The sequence below is a fragment of the Triticum aestivum genome, chromosome 2B (assembly GCF_018294505.1).
Source record: "Triticum aestivum cultivar Chinese Spring chromosome 2B, IWGSC CS RefSeq v2.1, whole genome shotgun sequence".
NCBI classification, from domain to species: Eukaryota; Viridiplantae; Streptophyta; class Magnoliopsida; order Poales; family Poaceae; genus Triticum; species Triticum aestivum.
The window spans coordinates 386,962,483-386,988,592 of record NC_057798.1 but is presented as its reverse complement, the minus strand read 5'-3'; positions in this window follow the sequence as shown (position 1 = coordinate 386,988,592).

The window sequence follows — 26,110 nt, the reverse complement described above, 5'->3', positions numbered from 1 at the left end:
AACCTCGGCAACCGGACACACGGGGGAGCAGACCCCCATGGATGTTGAAGGCGGAGGCCGTCCTGAATTCGGCCCCCAGCCAGAGGTAACTCTGGAGACCAAAACGGCTCTGGAATCAGGACGACAGCCTTCATCAACAGAAGGCGGTGCGCCTATTCCACCGGTGACCTCAGTCCATCCAAAGGTGCCAGATACTTTATTGGCAGCGCTGCAAAGCACTTCCATCGTTGAAGAGCATCGTGCCCTTATGGGTGCGGTGATTGAGAATGTCCAGCTCGCCAAAAGTGGGTTGATCGAAGTTTGCACCAGCCTTCTAACAGGCTTTGAGGTAAGTTAAAGAATGTCATAATATAGATAGTAGCCCCTGATACATTGTTCGGTGTTTCAGAAAGAAAGCTGGACAGAGGATCAAATATATTTCATAGGAGACTAATTAGGGAATACCTATGTGAATGATCAGTCGTCGTTAGTGATTGCAACCTCTGATACTGCGGAGGTCTCCGGACTGAAGGAGAGCCTGGAGCGGGCCGAGAAGGAGCTCGGCCAACTAAAAGGCAATTGGAAGATAACCAAGGTATGGGATAATTGTTTGTATTAATACAAGTGGTTAGGTATTTTGACACTAAAATGTCATGATATGTATTAGGAGTTGCGACCGAAGTCAAGGCTCTTAAGAAGGTGGTAGCCGAGGCCGAGAAGAAGGCGGCCAAGGAGCGGGCCACTCATGAAAACCACGAGGCCTGGGTCAGTGAAGTTCAACAAGAACTCCAAGAAGCCATAAAGAAGTGTGAGACCTTGGAGCAGAGTATAAAGGATCAAGAGTCCGAACTCACCAAGGCTCGCCAATCCGCACATGATGCCCGGGCTGAAGCCCAGGGCGCCCTCCAGGAAATCCAGGAGGCCTGAAAGATCGCAGCGGGTAAGGCCTTTATTATGCAGAGCAAATATGCGAAGGAAATATTTCGTTTACTGACCCGGATTCGGAGTTCTCCAGGGGTGTTTGCGGATCTGCCGCGTAGCGTGTCTAACGCCGAACAATTCTACCGAGCCGAAGAGGGGAACTCTGCGGAGAAACTATTCTGGTCGCAATACTTTGCGCCAGAACACCCCGTGCCCTTTACCGATCAACTTAAGCAGCTGGTCGAGCTGCATAGGGTGGCCGAACTAGCCTTCAAGGATTTGATTATCCGACTATGGCCTGCTAAAGTGATTCCCAGCAGCTACTTAAGACTTGTGAAGCGGCTGGTTAATGCCTGCCCTTGGCTTGACGCCATCAAGCGGTCGGTCTGCAGCGAAGGTGTGCGAATGGCCTTTGCCCGCGCCAAGGTGCATTGGGCGAAGATGGACGCTGTGAAGCTGATGACCGAAGGACCGCTCGAAGGGAATGAGCATCGCAAGCTCGAGCTGTATTATGACAGTGTCCTGGAGGGATCCCGCCTTGTGGCGCAACAATGTGCGAAGGATATTATATTCCCATGAGTGTATGCATGTTACCCTATGATGTAATATGAAACAAGATCGTGATGTAAAATAATGCTTGTTATTCAAATTATTGCCTCCTGTGCGGCCGTTTTTAAATTAATGCTGAGAGTTGGCTAGTCGTTGGCTTCTGCCCCCACGTAGGAAGTATGGGGGTGTTCGGGATAAATCTAAACACTCTTTACTCCAGATTTTTGGTCCTTGAAGGAGGTGTTTCGTGTGACGAACCAGGCAATTGGACTATAAGGCTCTATCACCCTAACTTAACCATAGGAGTTTGACAAAAAAAGGTAGGCGCAGCCCCTAGTGTTCGGAAGACCAAACTTGGGGCATTATAGAACACCTGATCGGATAAAAACCGATCCGTCGCACAATGCATCAGTTATCGCGTAATGCGGAAGAAATCGTTAAGGATTTTGTGACGTCTCGAACAGCTGACCAGCTCTCGCTGCATCATGACAGTCAGTTTTCGGCTTTCTTTACTGAGGTGCTCGTCCGGAAGAACCGGGACACAATTGCAGTAGTTCTCCCTTTACTACCCTAGCCGATATAGCGGAACGTAGGGTAGCAAGCACAGGAGCCGGGCAACCCAACTGTTGACCAAAGACATGATTCGGAGACTATGCATTCAATGCTATAAGTTCGGGGTGCCGAACTATACTATAAAAGTGTTCGGACTTTCTTGTCGTGTTATGGGGTACGATGAAGCCCCTGGCGAATTAAGGCGTACCAGAATGTACGGGTGCAATTAAAAAATAACTAGACAAGGAAAATCAGGTAATAAGCAGACACTGCAAATTATTTTTCGTTGTAATTTGATTAATACGTCAAAGCGTATGTGTATAAGTAGTGCAATAAGCAAATAAGGCTATTTGAACATGCCATGACCAAGAGCGAGCTGCATGCGGGTATTTAAAACAGGTATGAAGATCATTAGCAAAGACCACCTGGGTATTCCCTTGCACGTCCTAGTCCCTAGCTTTCTTGGTGTGTCCGTCCCGCTACGGGTCCGATGTGCGGGTTTATCAGAAAAGGTCTCGAGAAGAGAAGAAACCTGAACGGAAGAGAAAAAGTGAAGGTGTGCAGATCCAGGAGCGGTTGAGCCGCATTGTGGACCGCGGTCTAGTTGCGCCTCCATCCGTTCCCATGGTATTTTAAGTGCGTAGTTGTGTACGCGCGGCACGAATTTCACTGCCTTTTTGGGGCTAGGATGGAGGCTGAATTTCTAGCTGAGCTCTGAATGAGCTGGGCGGTCCTGTTGCAGAGTAGCTCAGACTCGCTTAACGGTGTCCGGGGGCCTTATTGCCGAATTGAGGTTTTGCCTAAGAAGGCTATTTTGTACCTCTGCTGTGAGGGCCGCAGTGTGCTCCTTAGTACGGAGGGAGCGCTCTGTATTTCCATTGACTATTATGACACCACGAGGACCAGACATCTTGAGCTTAAGATATGCATAGTGCGGCATCGTGTTGAAACGAGCAAATGCGTTTCGTCCGAGTAGTGCATGATAACCACTGCGGAAGGGGATGATGTCGAAGATTAATTCTTCGCTTCGGAAATTATCCGGGGATCCGAAGACCACTTCCAGTGTGATCGAGCCCGTACAGCAGGCCTCTACACATGGTATGACACCTTTAAAGGTGGTTTTTGTGGGCTTGATCCTTGAGGAATCAATACCCATTTTGCACATGGTATCCTGATAGAGCTGGTTCAGGCTACTACCGCCGTCCATGAGGACGCGTGTGAGGTGGAATCCATCGATAATAGGGTCTAGCACCAGTGCGGCTGAACCGTCATGACGGGTACTAGGAGGACCATGGGTTGTATTTTGGGGCGATTGGCTCCATCACATAGACGTCCCTTAGTGCGCGCTTCCGCTCCCTTTTGGGGATATGGATAGCATATATCATATTCACCGTTTTCACTTGAGGAGGAAACTTCTTCTGTCCCCCTGTGTTCGCTGGTTGGGGCTTCTCGTCATCATCGCTTTGCAATCCCTTTTCTTTGTTTTCGATGTTTAACTTGCCGGTCTGTTTAAAGACCCAACATTCTCTGTTGGTATGATTGGCTAGTTTATCGGCGGTGCCGTGGATTTGGCATGGACGATCGAGTATGCGGTCCGGGCTAGACGGGCTCGAGTTGTTTCTATTGGCTTTTTCCGTTGACCGGACTTGGAGCCGCTGAATCCGGCATTGACGGCCGTGTCTTCAGAGTTATCGCCATTATTTTGCCGTTTGTTTTTACTGCGTCGGGGCTTGCCGTTACTGTCTTTGGCTTCGGAAGTGCCAGGTTTACTTGAGGTGCTGTTGCTACGAGCTAACCAGCTATCCTCGCCCGCGCAAAAGCGGGTCATAGGCGTCGTAAGGGCTGCCATGGACTTTGGCTTCTCTTGACCGAGGTGTTGGGCGAGCCACTCGTCGTGGATGTTATGCTTAAAGGCCGCTAGGGCTTCGACATCCGGACAGTCGACGATTTGGTTCTTTTTAGTTAAGAACCAAGTCCAGAATTTCCTGGCTGACTCTCTGGGCTGTTGGATTATATGACTTAAGTCATCGGCGTCCGGAGGTCGGACATAGGTGCCCTGGAAGTTGTCAAGGAATGCGTCTTCCAGGTTCTCCCAACTGCCGATAGAGTTTTCGGGCAGACTGTTCAACCAGTGCCAAGCTGGTCCCTTAAGTTTTAGCGAGATACTTGATGGCATGGAGATCATTGCCGCGGGCCATATGTATATGGAGAAGGAAGTCCTTGATCCATACGGCGAGGTCTGTTGTTCCATCATATGATTTGATGTTTACGGGTTTGAACCCTTCTGGGAATTCATGTTACATTACTTCATCGGTGAAGCATAGGGGGTGTGCGGCGCCTCTGTGCCGGGCTACGTCGCTACGCAGCTCGGATGGAGCCGGTCTGCGGTATTCGGCCCGGACAGGTGTGTGTTTATTATGACCGGCGTGTTGGTCGTCGTTGCGCATTGGGGCGCACCCCCGCGATCCATAGATCCATCCGGTCTGGCCTGCTCTATTCTCCAAGTCGTACCGCAGGTCATGTGTGTATCCCCGAGTTGTTGTGTTTCTATTTGTTCGGCGACGTGGTGCCGGCTGGTGTTCGGGCTGAATTGCCGCTTTGTCTCGACCACGCGGTGGTCGGTCGCCCGCATTATTTGCTAGCAGTGCTGGTTCCGGCGCCTCGTCATCGAATTGAGGTAGCAATTTGCGCTTCGGGTAACTTTTGGTTGGGCGTTCGAGTCCATATTCCTCGGCTACCAGGACCTCAGTCCATCTATCGGTGAGCAGATCCTGATCAGCTTGAAGCTGCTGCTTCTTCTTCTTCGGGCTCTTTTCCCTGGCTATAAGGCGGCACTTAAAATGCTCCTTTTCGACGGGATCCTCTGGCACGATAAATTCTTCGTCGCCGAGGCTCTCCTCATACTCGGAGAGAGGCATGTAGTTGCTGTCCTCTGAGTCATCGTTCACGGCCTGTTCACCGGGGCTGGCTAGCGCATCTTCCCATTCAGCCTGTTCGAAACATGGCTTGGCGGGGTCTCCGTTGTCTTCGGCATTGTTCGGAGTGCTATTCTCTCTTGTGACAGTATCACTATTTTTACCATGGCGTGATTTAGAGCGGCGCCGCTGACGTCGGCACTTAGACTGCTTCTCAGGAAGTTTATCATCAACTGCATCTTTTATGTCATCGCCATTGTCTTCTTTGGGTGTATCCACCATGTACATATCGTATGAGGAGGTGGCTGTCCAGCACCCTTTGGCGGTGGTTCCTGTTCTTCTCCAGCATCGTCGTCCATACCATCGATGTCTTCGGAGTCGAAATCGAGCATGTTGGTCAAATCGTCGACAGTGGCTATCAAGTGGGTGGTGGGTGGGTAACGAAGTTCTTCATCGTCTGCATCCCACTCAAGTTGGACATAGTTCGGCCAGGAACCTAGGGTGAGTGTTGGAAGATGTCCGCGGAGCTGAACTCTAAGATCGGCGCCGAGTCAAATTCGATGGGTGCAGATGCACGCGGTTCATAGGCTATAGCCGGAGACGAGTCCGAGGTTCCGATGACACATGCTTCATTGGAGGCCATGTCTGTGTTCGGCTCTAACGCCGCTGAGTCTGCGGCTTCCGTGGCGAGGTTGAGCCTCCTGCTCTCGAATGGCGTACTCTGCTTTGGATCTAGGGCCAGTGCATTTACAGGCGCGATCTCCTATGGACAGTCTGATGACAGATTTAGGTCATGTTCATCATGGCGGCAGGGCGCGGCTGTCATGGGCTCGAATCCGCCGAAGATCAAGTCTCCACAGATGTCGGCGGTGTAGTTCAAGATTCCAAACCTGACCTGATGTCCAGGGGCGTAGCTGTCGATCTGCTACAGATGGCCAAGCGAATGGCCCGCAGTGCGAAGCCGCCGAATACGAAGATCTGTCCGGGGAGAAAAACTTCACCCTGGACTGCGTTGTTGTAGACGATTGGAGGAGCCATCAAGCCTTATGGTGACGACACAGTGGAACTCTCAATGAAAGCACCAATGTTGGTGTCAAAACTGGCGGATCTCGGGTAGGGGGTCCCGAACTGTGCGTCTAAGGCTAATGGTAACGGGAGACGGGGTACACAATGTTTACCCAGGTTTGGGCCCTCTCGATGGAGGTAATACCCTACTTCCTGCTTGATTGATCTTGATGATATGAGTATTACAAGAGTTGATCTACCACGAGATCGGAGAGGCTAAACCCTAGAAGCTAGCCTATGGTTATGATTGTTGTTGTCCTACGGACTAAACCCTCCGGTTTATATAGACACCGGAGGAGGCTAGGGTTACACAGAGTCGGTTACAGAGAAAGGAATCTTCATATCTTAACCACCAAGCTTGCCTTTCACGTAAAGGAGAGTCCCATCCAGACACGGGACGAGGTATTCTGTCTTGTATCTTCATAGTCCAACAGTCTGGCATATGCATATAGTTCGGCTGTCCGAGGACCCCTTAATCCAGGACTCCCTCAACAGTAATTTCCTTCCGCTCTCCAAGGACGAGGTGAGCCTCGGCGATGAAGACTTTACCGTGCCTGAGGAGCCCGTCGAGCAGGAGCGCTTTAAGCGCTGGCTAATAGCCACTGCAAGGAGCTTGAAACAGAAGCAGCAACAGCTTTAGGCTGATCAAGATCTGCTTAATGAAAGATGGACTGATGTCCTGGCAGCCGAGGAATATGGCCTTGAGCGCCCAACCAAAAGCTACCCCAAGCATGAACTGTTACCACAGTTCGATGACGAGGCACCGGAGCCCGTCCTACCAACGCATAACGCGGCTGACCGGCCACCACGTGGCCGAAACAAAGCGGCACCTTGAGCCAAACACCAGCCCGCACTACCTCGCCGTAGAAACGGAAATACAACAGCTAGGGGATACACACATGACCTGCGGCGTGACTTGGAAAATAGAGCAGGTCAGAGAAGATCAATCTATGGATCGCGGGAGCGTGCCCCGATGTGCGACGATGGCCATCTGGCTGAAGGTGACAAACATAACCACATTCGGGCCGAAAACCGCAGACAAACTCCATCCAAGCTACGTCTCGACTTGGCTCGATATAGAGGCGCCACACACCCCCTTTGCTTCACTGACGAAGTAATGGAACATGAATTCCCAGAAGGGTTTAAACCCATGAACATCGAATCATATGATGGCTCAACAGACCCCGCGGTATGGATTGAGGATTTTCTTCTCCATATTCATATGGCCCGTAGTGATGATCTTCGCGCCATCAAATACGTCCCGCTCAAACTCAAGGGACCAGCCGGGTACTGGTTGAACACTCTGCCCAAAAACTCCATTGGCAGCTGGAGAACTTGGAGGACGCCTTCCTCGACAACTTTCAAGGCACATACGTCCGACCTCCGGATGTCGACGACTTAAGTCACATAGTTCAACAACCCGGAGAGTCAGCCAGGAAATTATGGACTAGGTTCTTAACTAAAAAGAACCAGATCGTCGACTGTCCGGATGCCGAAGCCCTAGCGGCCTTTAAACATAGCATCCGTGACGAATGGCTCGCTCGACACCTCGGCCAAGAAAAGCCAAAGCCCATGGCGGTCCTCATGGCACTCATGACCCGCTTTTGAACGGGCGAAGATAGTTGGCTAGCCTGCAGCAATAACAACACAGGCTAACCTGGCACTTCTGAAGCTAGAAACAACAACCGCAAGGCTCGACGCAACAGACACAAGCGTCGAAACAACAGCGGCAATGCCAAAGACACGACAGTCAATGCCGGATTTAGTGGCTCCAAGTCCGGTCAGCGGAAGAAGCTGTATAAAAGAAATAATCCGAGCCCGTCCAGTTTGGACCGCATACTTGATCGTCCATGTCAAATCCACGGCACCCCTGATAAACCAGCCAATCATACCAACAGAGAGTGTTGGATCCTCAAACAGGCCAGCAAATTAAACGCCGAGAACAAGGAGAAGGGGTCCCAAAGCAAGGACGACGACGAGGAGTCCCGGCCATCGAACACAGGGGACAAAAGAAGTTTCCCCCCAGGTCAAAACGGTAAACATGATATATGCTACCCATATCCCCAAGAGGGAGCGCAAGCGCGCACTCAAGGACGTGTACGCGATAGAGCTAGTCGCCCCAAAGTTCAATCCATGGTCATCCTGCCCGATCACCTTTGATCGCAGGGATCATGCGACCAGTATCCGTCATGGCGGTTCGGCCGCACTGGTCCTTGACCCAATTATTGATGTGTTCCATCTGACGCGAGTCCTCATGGACGGTGGCAGCAACCTAAACCTGCTTTATCAGGATACAGTGCAGAAAATGGGTATCGATCCCTCAAGGATCAAACCCACCAAAACCACCTTTAAAGGTGTCATACCAGGTGTAGAGGCCTGCTGTACAGGCTCAATCACACTGGAAGTGGTCTTCGGATCTCCGGATAATTTTTGAAGCGAAGAATTGACCTTCGATATCGTCCCCTTCCGCAGTGGCTATCACACACTACTTGGACGAACTGCATTTGCCCGATTCAATGCGGTGCCGCACTACGCTTACCTCAAGCTCAAGATGCCCGGGACACGCGGTCTTATAACAGTCAATGGAAACACGGAATGCTCTCTCCGTATCGAGGAGCACACCGCGACCCTTGCAGCAGAAGTACAGAGCAGCCTTTTGAGGCAGAACCACAATTTGAAAGCCAAGCTCCCAGATACCGTCAAGCGAGTCTGAACTACTCTGCAGCAAGATAGTCCGGCTCGCCCAGAGCTTGACTAGCAATTTGGGCTCCGTCCCAGTCCTGACCAAGCGGCAGCACTCGTGCTGCACGTACATAACTACACACTCAAAATACCATGGGCATGGACGGAGGCACATCTATAGCGTGGTCCATAATGCGGCTCTACCGCTCCTGGACCCACATACCTTCACTTTTCCTTTTTCATTTCAGGTTTTTCTCTTCCCGAGGCCTTTTCTGGCGACCTGATCACCGGACCTATCAAGGGATGGATACACCAAGGAGGCAAGAAGCTTTGACATACAAGGGAACCCACAGGTGGTCTCTGCTAACGATTGTTATACCTGTTTAAAAAAACCCCGCACACATCTCACCCTTGGTCGTGGCATGTCAAATAGCCTTACCTGCTTATCACATTACTTGTATAAATACGCCTTGACGTATTAATCAAATTACAATGGAAACATAATTTGCGGCTCAATGTTTGCGGTGTCAGCTTATTACTTGATTTTTTTCCTTTTCTTTATATATTCTTATCAATTACGCTCGTACACTCTGGTACGCCTTAGTTCTCCAGGGGCTTCATCATACCCCACAATACGGCAATAAAGTCCGAACACTTTTATAGTACAGTTCGGCACCCCGAACCTATAGCATTATATGTATCGGCTCCGAATCATGTCTTTGGTCAATAGTTGGGTTGCCCGGCTCCTGTGCTTACTACCTTACGTTCCGCTATATTGGCTAGGGTAGTAAAGGGAGAACTACTGAAATTGTGTCCCGGTTCTTCCGGATGAGCACCTCAGTAGAGAAAGCCGAAAACTGACTATCATGATGAGGCGTGAGCCGGTCAGCTGTTCGAGAGGTTACAAATCTTTAGCGATTTTTTCTGCATTATGCGATGAATCGGTTTTTATCTGATCAGGCGTGTATAGCGCCCCAAGTTCGGACTTCCGAACACCAGGGGCTACGCCTAAATTTTTCTTGTCAAACTCCTATGGCTAAGTGAGAGTAATAAAGCCGCGTAGTCCAATTGCCTAGTTCGTTGCGCTAAACACCTCCTTAATGAACCAAAACCTTGGATAAAGAGTGTTTAGATTTATCCCGAACACCCCCATACTACCTATGTGGGGGCAGAAGCCGACGACTGGCCAACTCTCAGATTTAACACAACGGCCGCACGGGAGGTAAAATTTTAAATAACAGACATCATATTACATAACGGATCTATTTCATAGTACATGACATGATAACATGAGTGTATTCATGGGAATATGATATCCTTAGCACATTGCTCCGCCACAAGGCGGGATCCCTCCAGGAAACTATCAAAATATAGTTGGGGTGTGCGGTGCTCCTTGCCCGCAGGCGGTCCCTTGGTCATCAGCTTCGTGGTGTCCATCTTTGCCCAGTGCATCTTCGCGTGGGCAAAGGCCATTCGCGCGCCTTCAATATAGACCAACCGCTTGATGGCTTCAGGCTGAGGGCAGGCACTAACAAGCCGCTTCACGATTCCGAAGTAGCTGCTGGGAATGGCTTTGGCAGGCCATAGCCGGATTATCAAATCCTTCATGGCTAGTTCGGCCGCCCTATGCAGCTCGACCAGCTGCTTCAGCCGATCGCTAAAGGGCACTGGATGTTCTGGCACAAGGTATTGCGACCAGACCAGCTTCTCCATAGAGCTCCCCTCTCCGGCTCAATAGAATTCCACAGCATCTGATACGCTGCGTGGCAGATCCGCAAACGCCCCTGGAGAACTCCAAATCCGGGTCAGTAAGAGGAATCTTTTCTTCAAATATTTGCTCTGCATAATAAAGGCCTTACCCGCCGCGATTTTCCTGGCCTCCTGGATTTCTTGGAGGGCGCCTTGGGCTTCAACCTAGGCATCATATGCATTCTGGCGCGCCTTGTCCAGTTCATACTTTTGATCCGCAAGGTCGCGCTCCAAGGACTCGCACTTCTTGATGGCGTCCTGGAGCTCCTGCTGGACCTCACTAACCCTAGCCTTTTGGTTCTCACAGGTGGCCTTCTCGTTGGCCGCTTTCTCCTCGGCCTCGGCCAGCGCCTTCTTGAGGGTTTCCACCTCGGTCACCACTCCTAACAAATAAAATGGCAGTTTAGCCATTACAATTTATTCATCCTTCCTGAATATATACAAGGTTACTGCATACCTTGACTGTCCTCCAGCTGCTTCTTCACGCGGCCGAGCTCTTCCTTGGCCTACTCTAGACTCTGCTTTAGTCCGGAAACTTCCGCAGTATGTGAGGTCGCGGCCAACAACAATGCCTGCTTATTCACATAGACATATTATGTTAGACTCTTGCAAAAATTATTTGATCCTCTATTCGGATTTTGTTTACGAACACCGGACAGAGTATCAAGGGCTACTGTCTATACTGTGACATTCTTTTTATAATCGTGTTGCTTACCTCAAAGCCTGTTAGAAGGCTCGTGCACGCTTCGGCCAGTCTACTCTTCGTGGACTGGATCTTCTCAATCACCGTACCCATAAGGATACGGTGTTCTTCAACAATAGAAGCGCCTCGCAGCGCTTCCAGCATTCTATCCGGTGGAGTAGGCTCACCTCCCTCTTTCAAAAGAGGTAGCCTGCATGATTCCGGAGCCACATGGGTTTCCGAAGCTGTATTCGGCTGGGGGCCGAATTGGATACGGCCCTCATCATCAGTGTCCATGGGGGTTTGCTCCCCCATGTGTTCGGCAATCGAGGTCTCACCCTCCCACGCCACCGGGATGGCCTCTTGAGCCTCTCCCTGGCCTGGGATCCCTTGAGGCAACACCTCGGTGTTTTCCACGATGTTGGGGGAGGAGGCCGCCGGAAGGGACCCACTGTCCATCGCCGACGGGTCCAGTGAACCCTCCTAAGAGGAGGATAGCTCGATGTTGGACCGAGCCAGGCTGCAAATGCATAGTCCAGCACATTAAACCAATAAAGTAAAAAGGACGGATATATTAACATGTTCGGACACTTATGATTTGGCCAGGGGTTTATCCCTGGGCTCCCACTCCCAGCTGCTATTGGTGGCCGCTGCGGAGTTGTCCAGAAGGGAAGCTTTCCCCTTCTTGGATTCCCCGGCCTCCAGATGTGTGGAGGCCGACCTCTTCTTTCTCCCCCTGCAGGGGGGATGGCTTTCTTCTTCTTCCTCCTCCTTCTCGTCATCTTCGTCGTCGGGGGAGTGAGTCTTGGCGTCTTCGGACGTCGGGCCCGGAGTTCCCTTGCGACGGAGACCATGTCTGGTCCCCTTGGCCTTCTTCTCTGGTACCTGATAAGGCGCCGGAACCAGCATCTTCGTCAGAGGCGGAATTTCTGGATCTTCGGGCAGCGGGGCCGGACATTTAATCCGGTCTGCCATCTTTGTCCAGGCCTGAAAAAATTAATGGGGAGGCTTAGATGCCTTCCTCAAGTATGCAAGTAAAGGGTATGCCTTGAAAACATGAGAGAACTTACCGGATTAGCAGGATGAGTTAGATCATGCCCGCGATCCTCGGTCGTGGGCGGCAGCTTCTCGTTGGCATTGAAGAGCACCTTTCAGATATCTTTGTGCATCGTGCCAAATAGCTTCAGTAGGGTCTGGTGCTTGGCCGGATCAAACTCCCATAGATGGCAAGTCCGGCGTTGGCACGGAAGTATCCGGTGAACAAGCATCACCTGGATCACATTGACGAGCTTGATTCTCTTGTTTATGATGTTCTAGACGCACATCTGGAGCCCTGTCAGCTCGTCCGGGGAAGACCAGGTCAGGCCTTTCTCTTGCCAGAAGGTAAGCTGCATCGGGACTCCGGATCAGAATGCGGGAGCCGCTGCCCAGTTGGTGTCGCACACACCTGTGATATAGAACCACCCCGACTGCCACCCTTTGGCAGTTTCCACAAAGGAGCCTTTGGGCCACGTGACATTGGGCATCTTTCCCACCATGGCACCTCCGCACTCTGCTTGTTGGCCGCTCACCACCTTCAGCTTCACATTGAAGGTCTTCAGCCATAGGCCGAAGTGAGGTGGGATGCGGAGGAAGGCCTCACACATGACAATAAATGCCGAGATGTTGAGGATGGAGTTGGGGGCCAGGTCGTGGAAGTCCAGCCCGTACTAGAACATGAGTCCGCGAACAAACGTATGGAGAGGGAATCCCAGCCCGCGGACAAAGTGTGAGATGAATACCACCCTCTCCTGGGGCTGTGGGGTGGGGATGATCTGTCCCTTGGCCGGAAGCCGATGGGAAAATTTCTTGGCCAGGTACTCGGCCTCCTGGAGCTTTGTGATGTCCTTCTCCTTAACGGTGGAGGCCATCCACTTGCCTCCAACAACGGATCCAGACATGGTTGAGTGCTTTTTTGGATGGAAAAGACGAGAGCTTGGGCGCTGCAGCTCGAGAATGGATGGGCAGACGAAGGAGAAGGCGTGGGTGAATCCTTATCTCTTTATAAAGGCAGTGAATATCAAGCGCCTCCCCACTCGCATTAGAACTCGCCCATTCCCCAAGGGCCGTGCAGATGGCACAGTTGGATTACCAACACCCGTATTAATGAGAATCTCGCAATAAGGGGACACGATCTCTGCTTTGACAAGACGTGCCAATGAAACCGCACCTCAAAATATGTAGCGGCAGGCTAAAAAATGGTTTGAATAATGGACGAGTAGTGACGTGATGTCACGCTACAAAAAGTTGTCAGCGGACTGGACTCATGAAATATTATACTCTCTACGGTTGTGTGTGGTACTTGTTTTGCAGAGCCGGACACGTTTTCTATGTTTGTAAACTATGTTGGAGTATTCGGAGAAGGAACCCGCCTTGCAACACCGAAGACAATATGCACGCCGGACACCTCGTCATTGAAGCCTGGTTCAGGGGCTACTGAGGAAGTCTTGGATTAAGGGGTCCTCGGACAGCCAGACTATCTACATGGGTCGGACTGTTGGGTTATGAAGGTACAAGATAGAAGACTTCTTACCATGTCTGGATGGGACTCTACTTGGCGTGGAAGGAAAGCTTGGCGATTCGGATATGTAGATTCCTTTCTCTGTAACCGACTTTGTACAACCCTAGCCCCCTCAGGTGTCGATATAAACTGGAGGGTTTAGTCCATAGGACACAACCATAATCATAGGCTAGACTTCTATGGTTTAGGCATTACGATCTCGTGGTAGATCAACTCTTGTAATACTCATATTCATCAAGATCAATCAAGCAGGAAGTAGGGTATTACCTCCATAGAGAGGGCCCGAACCTAGGTAAACATCGTGTCCCCCGTCTCCTGTTACCATCGACCTTAGACGCACAGTTGGGGACCCCCTACCCGAGATCCGCCGGTTTTAACACCGACATGCCCCCCTGCCCGTGGACTCCCCATGGGCCCCCTTGACTTGTTATTGGCGCCAACCTCTCCTATAAATGCCCAAACCTCCAAAAAAGAACCTAGATTGGAAGTTCCGCCACCGCAAGCCTCTGTAGCCACGAGAAATCAATCTAGGCCCTCTATGGCACCCTGTCGGAGGGGGCCATCAACACCGGAGGCCATGGGGAAGGATCCCGGAGGGGCCATCATCGCCATGAAGGCCAAGATCCAGAGGGAGAACCTCTCCCCATCCAAGAGGGAGGCCATAGGAGGAAGCTCAAGGGGGAGAACCTCTCCTCCTCTCGCTCAATGGTACCGGAGTGCCATCGGGAGGGAAATCATCGCCGCGGTGATCGTCTTCATCAACATCACCATCATCGTCACCATCCTCATCTCTTTTACGCGGTCCACTCTCTCGCACCCACTGTAATCCCTACTTGAACATGGTGCTTTATGCCACGTATTATGATCCAATGATGTGTTGCCATCTTGTGATGTTTTGAGTAGATATCCCTTGTCTTTGGGTTGATTGATGATCTAGATTGGTATGAGTTGTATGTTTTATTTTGGTGTTGTCCTATTGTGCCCTCCGTGTCATGCAAGCATGAGGGATTCCCACTGTAGGGTGTTGCAATACATCCATGATTCGCTTATAGTGGGTTGCTTGTGTGACAGAAGCATAAACCCGAGTAAGGGGGTTGTTGCGTATGGGATAAAGGGGACTTGATATGTTAATGCTATGGTCGGGTTTTACCTTAATGATCTTTAGTAGTTGCGTTGCTAGAGTTCCAATAATAAGTGCATATGATCCAAGAAGAGAAAGTATGTTAGCTTATGCCTCTCCCTCATATGAAATTGCAATAGTGATTATCGGTCTTGTTAACAATTGCCTAGGATAATTCCACACACCGACCCATCATTATTCCACATGCGCTATTTATAATATTTAGTAATATATTCTAACTTTATGATAACATCACCTACTTTTATATTTTAGTTCTCCGATATCATGCAACATTATCCTCTTCATACCCACAACGTAGTTTTATTTCTCGTTTCTAGTTGGTAGCAAACGTTCAGTGTACATAGAGTCGTATCAGTGGCAGATAGGACTTGAGAGAATATTGATCTTACCTTTAGCTTCTTCTGGGTTCGACACTCCATACTTATCACTTCCACCTTTGGGAATTTCTAGGATGATTCCCCGCACTTGGGGATTATCACCCCCATCTCCATCACCATGCGCGCGGCCACTATCATCATCATCACCACCACCGTGCCTCCACCGTCACCACCATGCCTTCCCCCTTCACCGGCTTGATGCCGGCTTGTAAGTTGTTGCTAACCTTCATGTCATTGATTGAGTAGTTGTACTACTTTGTGAGGATATTGTTGAACCCTTTATAATATTTGTTGTGATCCAATATTACCTGTTGATGATTCGAGTTAGTAGCCTTTGTCAATGTTGAGAGGAGCACTCACTCACATTTGTGCCTCATGCCATGAAATATGTTACAGTCGTTGTTAATGTTCGGGATATTGGGGCAATTCGAGGTGACAGTCAAAGTTTCGGTTCCTCTCCTTTGCAATTGATTGGGGATAAATAGAGAACCCTTAGAGAGACCGCGTCCATGGGGCAACCCTTAATTGTTATGATTGTAACCTTATGGGGGAGATTATGATGGTGGCGTGCGTGTCACAAAGTCTACCTCGAGTAGAACGTGTATTGTCCCCGGCTCCGCCCACTTATGCACTTGACCAGTTACTAGAGGATACGATAGTTCATATGTGTGGTAATGATTCCAGAACCCTCAAGAACACCTTACTACTCAAGCTTCATCCTTACTAACTTAGTGTCTTTTATTTACTTTTTCACTCTTCTTGTTAGTAGTTTAGTTATTTACCCTTTTATCTTGTTTTCCTAGCAACTTATCGAGTAGACTATTTCCAAACTCTGGTTTGGGTACCTATATGTCTACGTGAAAGTGACAACATAGTTGCAGGGTTTGTGGTGCCTTCCTATTTGCTCCGTGTGGGTTCGACATTATATTTATCACACAAAAGTGTTACAACAGCCCTGTGCACTTGCAGGTCATCATGCATTTTTGACGCTGCTGTCGGGGAGCATAGCCCATTACCCCCTTGCATTTGTTTATTTGGCTTGTTGCTATTTATCTTGTTGTTTTTCATTAACCCCAAAATACCAAAAATATGTCTTGCCCTGAGATGTCTTCTATAGATATTGCAATATAACAAACCAGGAAGAGAGGAATGACGTATGCCCACTACTGGTATTCTTTTAAAGGTATTGATGTGGAGAAAAAATTAGAGACATTGGATTACTTCAGTGAAGGTATATTTAAATTCCCTACTTTTTGTGAGTATTGAAGTCCAATGAACATATGAGCTTTAGTTGCAAGTTCCACCCTTACCTTATTATATCGTCATACAATCATGATGATTATCCACTGGTGCAGAGACGTGCTATACAAACGGTTTTTACCCCCTTTCCACGATGAAGTTTTAAACCATCGCCTAGTGAGTGTGCGTGATAGGGGGGTCCTTCCCACATGACCCAGAAACGGTCGGGGATAGGCCCTCCGGCCACATAGGCGGGGGAAAATGAGCTCGTGTGTGATCGGGCGAGGCATCGAAGCCCAATCGTTTCCGTTCATATGTACATCCTACACACTGAATCCCAGAAAAATGTTTCCGTTCATATGTATACCACACAGTTTTTTGTGTGGAAACGTTTGTGCAGGGTGGCCTAAAGCAAACAGTTCTCTGCCGGAAGCCGTGTGTGATTGTTAGTTGATCCAACACACCTACTTTCTAGAAACCATGTGGGTTGTCTGAGTTCATCACCCACAGTGTTGTCTGAGTAACTGTCTGCAATAGAAAACCCGAATAAGTAGGGTAATTAGCCTATTATTGATAATCCATGTAGTAATCAAATTGACATTTCTTATAAAACACACCAGATATTTCATATCCGTATAATGGCAACCGGGATTTCATAATCGAATTACATCAGATAGCTTCAGCACTAAGTTACACCAAAGAGGGATATAGCTAGCTACACCATTACACAATAACACCAAGTTTCAGATGCAACATCAAAAACCTTGGGAAAAGTAGCGCCATACACGGTAAATGGACAGATGAATCTCATCTGGGAAACTGCAAAAGAGGAAGGCGAATATTTAGCCTTTAGTGATATTGAATGTCCTTGCAACTTTAGGCCAGTGGCTATGGATAATTGCCTACCCAACATTCGTCCTCTTCAGAAAGACTTCAATATTGTACTATGGGTGTTGAACGAATACCTGACTCTCCTCTTGACCATGCATGTGGTTTGAGAGGTAATCATCGGTGAACTGCTTTGAAAAGTGTTAAAAACAAAGATATGCATAAATCGCTGTTATATATTTTGAAATGGCGCAAGGGGTAAAAACAAGGTAAAAGAGTTAGTACCATCCTATAGTTGACTAATGTCTACTTCATTGTGCAAACAAAGATCTTGCTATTATTCATCGCAAGTTTCTTCATCCTAACAATCTTTCTGAGTTTCTTGACTTGACTGATATTCATGGACATCTCATTTCCCCATATGCAAAATGGGTCGAACAATGAGTCTAAGCCTCTGACATCAAGACCTACATGTGAAAGACCAAATTGTAAGAAACCTAAATATTAGAATGATTCATGCAACTGCAAAATAATGTGCTATTAGCAAAAGGACCATGCATGAGCAATATCCCTGCAACATATATAAGGAAGATCTTGATTAGGTTAACTGAGAGTTGCCACACTATCAGTACAATATGTATTGAGTACAGCCAAATTTGATTTATTTCTCACATGCATAAGAATACAAAATTGTACCCACAACAAATGAAAATCAAATTGCAGAATTGAACCAAACAGTTAAATGGAGAGCAGACCAAATGAACCAAAATAGTTAACTGAGCACGGCATTGCAGAATAGAACATGTACTAGAAGATAAGACAGTTAGCAGAACCAAGAATGCTTGAGAAAAGTACTATGAAATGTAGCAATTGTTGGACCAAACTGTTAGCTGAATATTAAATTTCAGAATATCAGATTGCATATTAACATTACAGAGGACAAATCACTGGAAGGCACTAGCGGTGGCCTCGAAAAAACAACACGAATTGTATTTTAAAGTAGACAACCACGTGGCGGTGTCGATGGTGGCCTCGAGGACGACGTGCTCCTCCAAGATCTGGCGGTCGGCACGCATGGCAGCCATAGCGACGTCGTCTACGCGTGCAACCATGATTTTCCTCTCTGCTGCCAGATGCTACTGAGCTCCATGTTATACTGTGTGCAAAATGGTTGTGGGCGGCGCTTAATTGGAGGACGGGCCAGTGATTTCGGCGGAAGTTGTTGCGCTGTCAGTCGGGGCATGTAGGACGGGGAAGGAGGAGGATGGTTTGGGTGGGGTGTGGATTACTTGACCATATCGACAAGGCCGTGCAGCAAGAAGAAGGGTCGCCGGCGAGGAGGCCGCGTAGCAAGAAGGGTCGCCGGCTAGGAGGCAGCGCTGCAAGAAGAAGGGTCCCCGGTGAGGAGGCGACAATGCAAGAAGAAGGGTCACCGGCGAGGAGGCGGCGCTGCAAAAGGGTCGTCGGCGAGGAGGCTGAGCTGCGAGTAAGCAGCAGTGAAGGTTTGAACTTGGAAAGCAAGGAGGAATAGTGGAAATGTGGCTTTTGGTGGGAGGGGGCAGGGAGATAGATATTTCCGTGGTGGCTGAAAAATTTCGCTCGGTGATGCGAGAAACTGGTGCGCAAGTGTGGTTCAAGCACGGGCAGTGGACTGTAGACGATGAAGCTTCCTGCGTAAGCCAGACAAGATGGTGCACCAAGATATTTGATATCGCATCCCACATGATTCTTGCTAGTAAACTGTTTGTGGTATACTTGATTTTTTCATTTTGTTTTGGAAGACAAAATGGTGTTACTGAGGAAAAGGATGGTCTTTGAATTGCTAGAACATTTATCTACAACGAACATGCAACTACATGAGTGTCGTATTAAAATTTGGAATTATTCCAGATTCATTTGGCATTTTTATGAATTAATTGAGTTTCTAGGCATTTAATGTGCATAATTCAAATTTGAACTACAAGCACATGCTCCAGTGCACCAAAGTTTGTTGAAAAATCACGTGTGTGTCTTTGGGTGAATTTATAGGTCCCATGCAAGAACGGGAATGAAATTCAAACATCTAGGCGTCGTGGCTCGGCCGCTAATATTGAGAAACTTGGTTTTCAAATTCCTGCAAATCCCAAGGTCACCTGAAAATCTAGAAACTTGGCATCGTGTCAATTCATGGCACGAGCATGCTGTCGTAAAAAAATTGGCCAAATTGGGACAATTTTTGGTATAGGCTTCTTGCAAATTGTAGCTTTTCTCAAGAAGGCGTGTGGTTTTTTAGAGGGAACGTGTCACCTTTGTGTGCGAAACGACATACGCTAGCCCCCTCTTGATTTTTTTTACAAAGCAAACATAGAACTATACGAGTGTCGTGTTAAAATTTGGAATTATTCCGGGTGCGTTAGGCCCCTTTTATGCATTAATTGAGTTTCAGGGCATTTAATGTGAATAATTCAAATTTGAACTACAAGCACATGCTCCAGTGCACCAAGGTTGGTTGAAAAATCACATGTGTGTCCTTGGGTGAATTTCTAGGTCCCATGCAAGAAATGGGAATGAAATTCAAACATCTGGGCGACGTGGCTCGGCCAGATAACATTGAGAAACTTGGTTTTTAAATTCCTGTAAATTCAAAATTTGCCTGAAAATCATGAAACTTGGCATGGTGTCATTTCATGGCACCAACATGCTGTGGTAAAAAAAATTGGCCGAATTTGGACAAGTCTTGGTGTAAGCTTCTTGCAAACATGAGCTTCTCTCATGATGGTTCCCGAGGGGGAATATGTCACCTTTTTGTGCGAAAAGATATACGCTGCCTCCCCCTGTTGATTTTTTACAGAGGCAACATAGAACTATATGAGTGTTGTGTTAAAAATTGGAATTATTCCGGGTTCATTTGGCCATTTTTATACATTAATTGAGTTTGTAGGCATTTAATGTTCATAATTAAAATTTGAACTACAAGCATTGCTCCAGTGCACCGAAGTTGGTTGAAAAAAATACATGTATGTCCTTGGGTGAATTTCTAGGTCCCATGCAAGAAATTGGAATGAAATTCAAACATCTGAGCATCGTGTCTTGGCCGGAAATATTGAGAAACTTGGTTTTTTAATTCCTGTAAATCCAAAAAATGCATGAAAATCATGAAACTTGGCATGGTCTCATGGCATGGCACCAACATGTTGTGGTATTTTTTTGGCTGAATTGGGACAAGCTTTGGTATAAGCTTCTTGCAAACCGGAGCTTCTCCCAAGAAGGCTTGTGGTTCCAAGAGGGAACGTGTCACCTCCGTGTGCGAAACGACATACACTGCCTTCTCTCGCCTCGATTTTTTTACACGGGCAACTTAGAGCAAATAGGAGTTTCGTGCTAAGTTTTGGAATTATTCTGGGTTTGTTTGGCCTTTTTATAGATTAGTTGAATTTACAGGCATTTAATGCACATAATTCAAATTTGAACTACAAGCACATGCTCCAGTGCGCCAAAGTTAGTTGAAAAATCATTTATGTGTACTTGGGAGAATTTCTAGATCCCATGCAAGAAACGGGAATGGAATTCAAACATCTGGGCGTCTTGGCTCGGCCTGAAACATCAAGAAACCTGGTTTTAAAATCCCTGTAAATCCAAAACTCGCCTGATAATCATGAAACTTGGCATGGTGTCATGACATGGCACCAACATGCAGTGGTGAAATTTTTGTCCGATTTGCGAAGGCGCACACATTAACAATCAACAAAGTCATTTTGGAACAAGTGCTGTCACGTTACAAATTAGAAACACAAGTATTATTGAAACCGTGGGCATTCTACTTACCATTTACGTGCCGCCACGCGTCCCCTTTTTTTATTGGCTAGGAGGTTTCGTGCGGGGTAGCTATTTGAGTACGGGAGGCATGCGATCAGACCCCTGCACGTGCTCACTGGGAGGAGAGCCTTTTGACCTCTATCCGCTGCCCACCTCTCTCCCAACATCTCCATGAATGGCGCTCGAGCCCCTGTTTAATGGCGTGGCCATATCTGACTCGACTGAGATTTGGAAAGAAAAAAGAAAATCTAAAAAGAAAGTTTTGCATGGATCATCTCGTCCCGCAGCTTCATCTCGTCCCCTGATGACGTTGGTAGCATTTTGAACGAGGCATTGATCTCGTCCTGTAGCTTCATCCAGTCGGAGATCCGACCCATCAGGTCATCGAGCATAGAGCGCATGCACCTGTGAGAGTCCTTGCCTGCCCGCGAGACATTTTCCCAGGCTGCCGCGGCGCGGGAGGACATCTCTGTTGCATTCTCGGCACAGCAGGACATCTCTGCTGCTTCTGCGATGCGGTCGAACCAGTCTGCTACATCGGCGGCACGGCGGGACCTCTGTGTTGTTTCAACGGTGTTGTGGAACCTCTGTGCTGCTACGGCCGCGCGGTGGGACATGTCCGCTGCTTTCGCGTCGAGGCAGGACATCTCTCGTGCTTTTGCTTCCATGCTCGCCTCTCCCTCGTAGTAATCTCTTGACCCAAAACTCACGCTGGCCATGGCAGACGCAAGGGAACGACGATGAATGCTTGTTTGTTTTTGTGGATGAGGAGTTGAGGAGGAATGTGTAGTCATCTTGGAGTAGGTAGTATTTATAACCCAGTACTAATATGCTCCTAAGTGGGAAACCATTTAGGTTTTGTTTGGTGTGAACAGGTTTGCAATTAAATATAGAGTGATAGTAATTTGGAATGTCATGGGACGCGGGCCCAAAATTTATTGACGGTTCTATAATTTCTAAGTGCTTCACTATTCCCGGACGGTGTAACGTGGGCACGCATTCTCGGCCGCATACGTGGCGTTTACACCATAGGTTGCACCGCAATAGGCGATGTCAGCACACATCTTGTTCCAACAGCCGTGCGCGCTCGTTATTACTGTCGCGCACGCTTCTTTTAATTAGAATGTGCGCCCATCTAGCGCACACACGTTGATCTATCTAAATGTTTCTGTTTGTTGTGGCCAATCGCAAACAGATCATTCGTGTGAAGTGTATACCATCAATTGCACACACATTGATCTGGCTGACCATTTCTGAAGTGTATGCCCTCAATCGCACACACCTTCATCTGGTTGACCGTTTATGTTGTTCCGCCTCATCACAAACAGTTAATCCGACTGAACTGTGTGCCGTATATCACACACGCCTTAATTTGGCTACCCGTTTCTGTTCTTCTGCCTCATCGCAAACAGTTCATTGAACTGAACTGTATACCCCGCATCACACATGCAACTAAAATCTGAACCATGTTTGATGTATCCGCCATGGTAAACGTTTTGCATCCTTTTTGTTGGTTTTTTTACATCATTGTTTGCTTTTAATGCATCACACACAGTTTCATCGAAGGGTATCTGATTGTAGTGTCGCGTTAGCAGCATCTTGAAGTAGTGATCCTTTTGATTATGTTGAATCAGTTGAGGAGCAAGTACTATTCCTTAGAGCCTCTGAACTTATGAGAAGGGTAAAAGAGCTTACTCTGTATTATCCAGAGGTTTCTAGATATAAGAGGTCCTTGGAGAATTTCCATGACTTTTGCATTACAAATAATTTTAATAAAGATAGTTCTTTCATGTAATATGAGAAGCAATTCACCGCGATCTCCCAAACCTCTCAATTGCAAGAAAATAACCTCATGGAAGAAACCGAGGAAACACTCAAGCGATGGGATAAAAATACACTGGAAGCTACATTCCTGGAAGTGTGTCTAGAAGACAAGAATGAAAATGAACATGGAGATGAAGGAGGGAAAGTCCACCTTCCGACAACTCGTACCGGTCATGATAACTTTCTAGACACAATTAGTGCCCAGCTCGATGATCATTTATCATATCTATGTTCTATTAGAGCTTTCATGGAACCTATTGAAGAATTGCTTGAATGTTCTCCATTGGAGGATATTGTGAGAGTTGATGTTTCAAAGTTATTTGTTATGCCTGAACTAGATATTGCCATTGTTTTCGATGTGCCTTCGATGACTCCCTTTGATGAAACACTAGTTGGCATCCACCTTTAGGATGAGACAACATAAAAGGAGGGTGAGTTGATTGCATTACTAGAAATATCAAAAAGTGATGCAACCACGATGGTTGCTGAGCATTCCTTGTCACATGTGGATTTGTCGATATTGGACCAACCCCAAATTGGATATTCAAAAATTGATCTTGATGATATATGGGAAGATTTACCGCAGGATCTCCATAGGCCTCCTTTGGAGAGTAAATTGCAAAGTCTTATAGATGATAATAGCCTTGATATAGAATTTGCAAATTTGGATACTAATATTCCCAGGTACACTGAAGATGAAAAAGAAGAAGAAGGTTATAATTTCCTTGCTGCTCCCTATCCTCTTTGTTTCAAAAATATTATCAAATTGCAGCTACTGATCTTTCAGGCATATTAGCTTAACCATGTGCATCGGTACTCGCCAAAGAGTGAGTATGAATTTACTTATATGATGCTGATGCACCGTAAGTGAGCGCATCTCCGACCGAGCTCTGCTATGAGGTTCTCCAAACCCCGGTCGAAGGTAGATCTCACACTCAGGGTTGATATCCCTTGGGAACCAGGTGGATGACCTTATGGAGCACCGAAGCCTAGCTATATGGCTAAAGAAAGCACTGTCTGGGAGGTAACTCGTAAGTCCATAGGTGTCTTTCTTAGCTTTGTGTCTTGAGTCTAGATGCATTCTTGTTGCATTGGCACTTTTGTATTTGTTTTGAGTAGTTGCTATTTGAGTTGGTCTCATGGTACTTTCATTGTAAAAAAATACGTGTCGATAGCCTATATTTGCTGCATACCCCCTCCTATTTTATTGCAAATATGCTTTGTGCCTAACGTGAGGAGGAAGCAGAGAAAGTTTCATGTAGTTCTATAGTATCAGAGCAAAAGACGACGTATCGTGCGAGCAGTCATGCTCGTAGGTATACCTTATGCGAAGTTCACAAAATGCTCCAGGGAAAATGATGGTGTACCAAGGCTAAGCAGGGCGTTGATCACTAGAACGCACGACGATGTTCGATACACCACAACTGGTCGTTTGAGCGCCCATATTAAGGCTATAACACCTCCAATTGATTCATTTTCGACACCTTTGGTCGACTAGATGTTTTCCAACCGATCATTTGCTTTGTAATTAGTGTTAATTACCTCTAAAACTCTGTAGATAATAATTCTCTATAGCAACTATGTTTTCATTTATTTCTTTTTGTCGGTTGGGTATACGAAGTTTGTTTGTATATCGAGTCGATGTTTTTGTTTCATGTGTTATTTTCATAGGGGCTTGGAGCTTCTATGGAGACAAGTACGGTATGGGGCCAATCGTATAAAGATCCACACAAGCCACTTGGTTGCTTCATCATGACGAACATCATCAACAAGTGCCCGATAATGTTTTCCAATTCAAACCTTGCTCAAATAGAAGTTGCTTTGAACTAAGTTTTTCATGTTAAGTGAGGACCTCTCTTTTTAAATTAGGCACCTAGGAGTTGCACACTTGTGTTTTTATCTTGTCTCGCACACACTTCATTCAAACAGGGGAGATACATGTACTTCTAGGCATAGTTCGTTGACTTAAGCGTGGTCCTTAGGTTAATAAATCGATCTTGTGAGGCAACTACTTCTATTCACTTGTGTTACTAATCCTTTGTGCTACAAAAAAACTGGCATCTCCTTTTTATTGGTCCAGTATTGGAACAAGAAAGGGCATCCCACACCTATTGCCACAGATATGACCCTGGGTATCGAACCCTCAAGAGGAATACTCCCTTGAGGCAATGGTCTCTAGCAAGCTTTACCAAAGTGTCAAATCCAGCTTTTGAGCAGATCAACAAGCAAATTGTGATTCAAACACTTGCAATAAAAAGAAGGCACGGGGATGAGGTCTTAATGCTTACGGCCATGTATTGGTGTTGGGATCAAAAATAATATTAGTTTGTGCTCGGGAAGTCACCCATCAAGAGGTGTGCTTGCTTTGTATTGGAGTGAGGGATGTGTACAAATAACATCTTCACTGGCACGAGTCCTACATCATGGTTTTCCTACCAAAGGACCTATCCGTCTTGCGGGGTTGCCCTGATAATTAAGATAATAATATCAGACAAAAGCTTTGGGAGTTTAATGACAACACCTCATGAATCCCCAAGGATATGATCCACGTTACCCTAGTAAACCTTATTGTCACCAGTGTTTGTATAACACTTCATGGTCCCCTTGCTCCTAGCCTCACCAATGTTCAATCTCCATGATCCTGGGTACATGTAGGGATGAAGATCACGGACAAGACAAGAGGTACTTCATGAAACAATTTTATTTCACACATACGAGATGTTGTGTCAAAGATTTCCATTGATCCCTCTACCAAATACCTGGTGTTGCAAGGATCATGTCTCACCCCATACCTTACCGAATACGCACACATGGAGATCAGATCGCGAGAATAAAACATTGAAGAACACATCTTGGGGATTGATTTATTGCAATATGTCTTACAATGGATGCCTTGTCCGATGCACGGTTACAAATACGAACTAAATGAGAGAGGACTAATGTGGTGGAGATGGCTATGGATGTGAAAATGGCGGTGGCTAGGGTTTGTGGATGAAGCTGATGATGAACAGGTTGTGGGTGTGCTCGACGCTCCTCTTTCTCCCTCTTCCTTTGACATTTCGACGGGGTCCCCTTTATAAAAGTTGTTCCAAGTGGACGACCTGCCTCACTTTCCATGTCAAACGGCCTCTCATGTGAGCGCGTGCGGTCGCATGGAAAGCCGTATTTGGTTTTGGTGTTGTTCTGACGCCTCTTGGTGACTTATTTCTTCTCCATTATCCTTCCTTTCCTTTCTCCCGCGTGACCACTTCC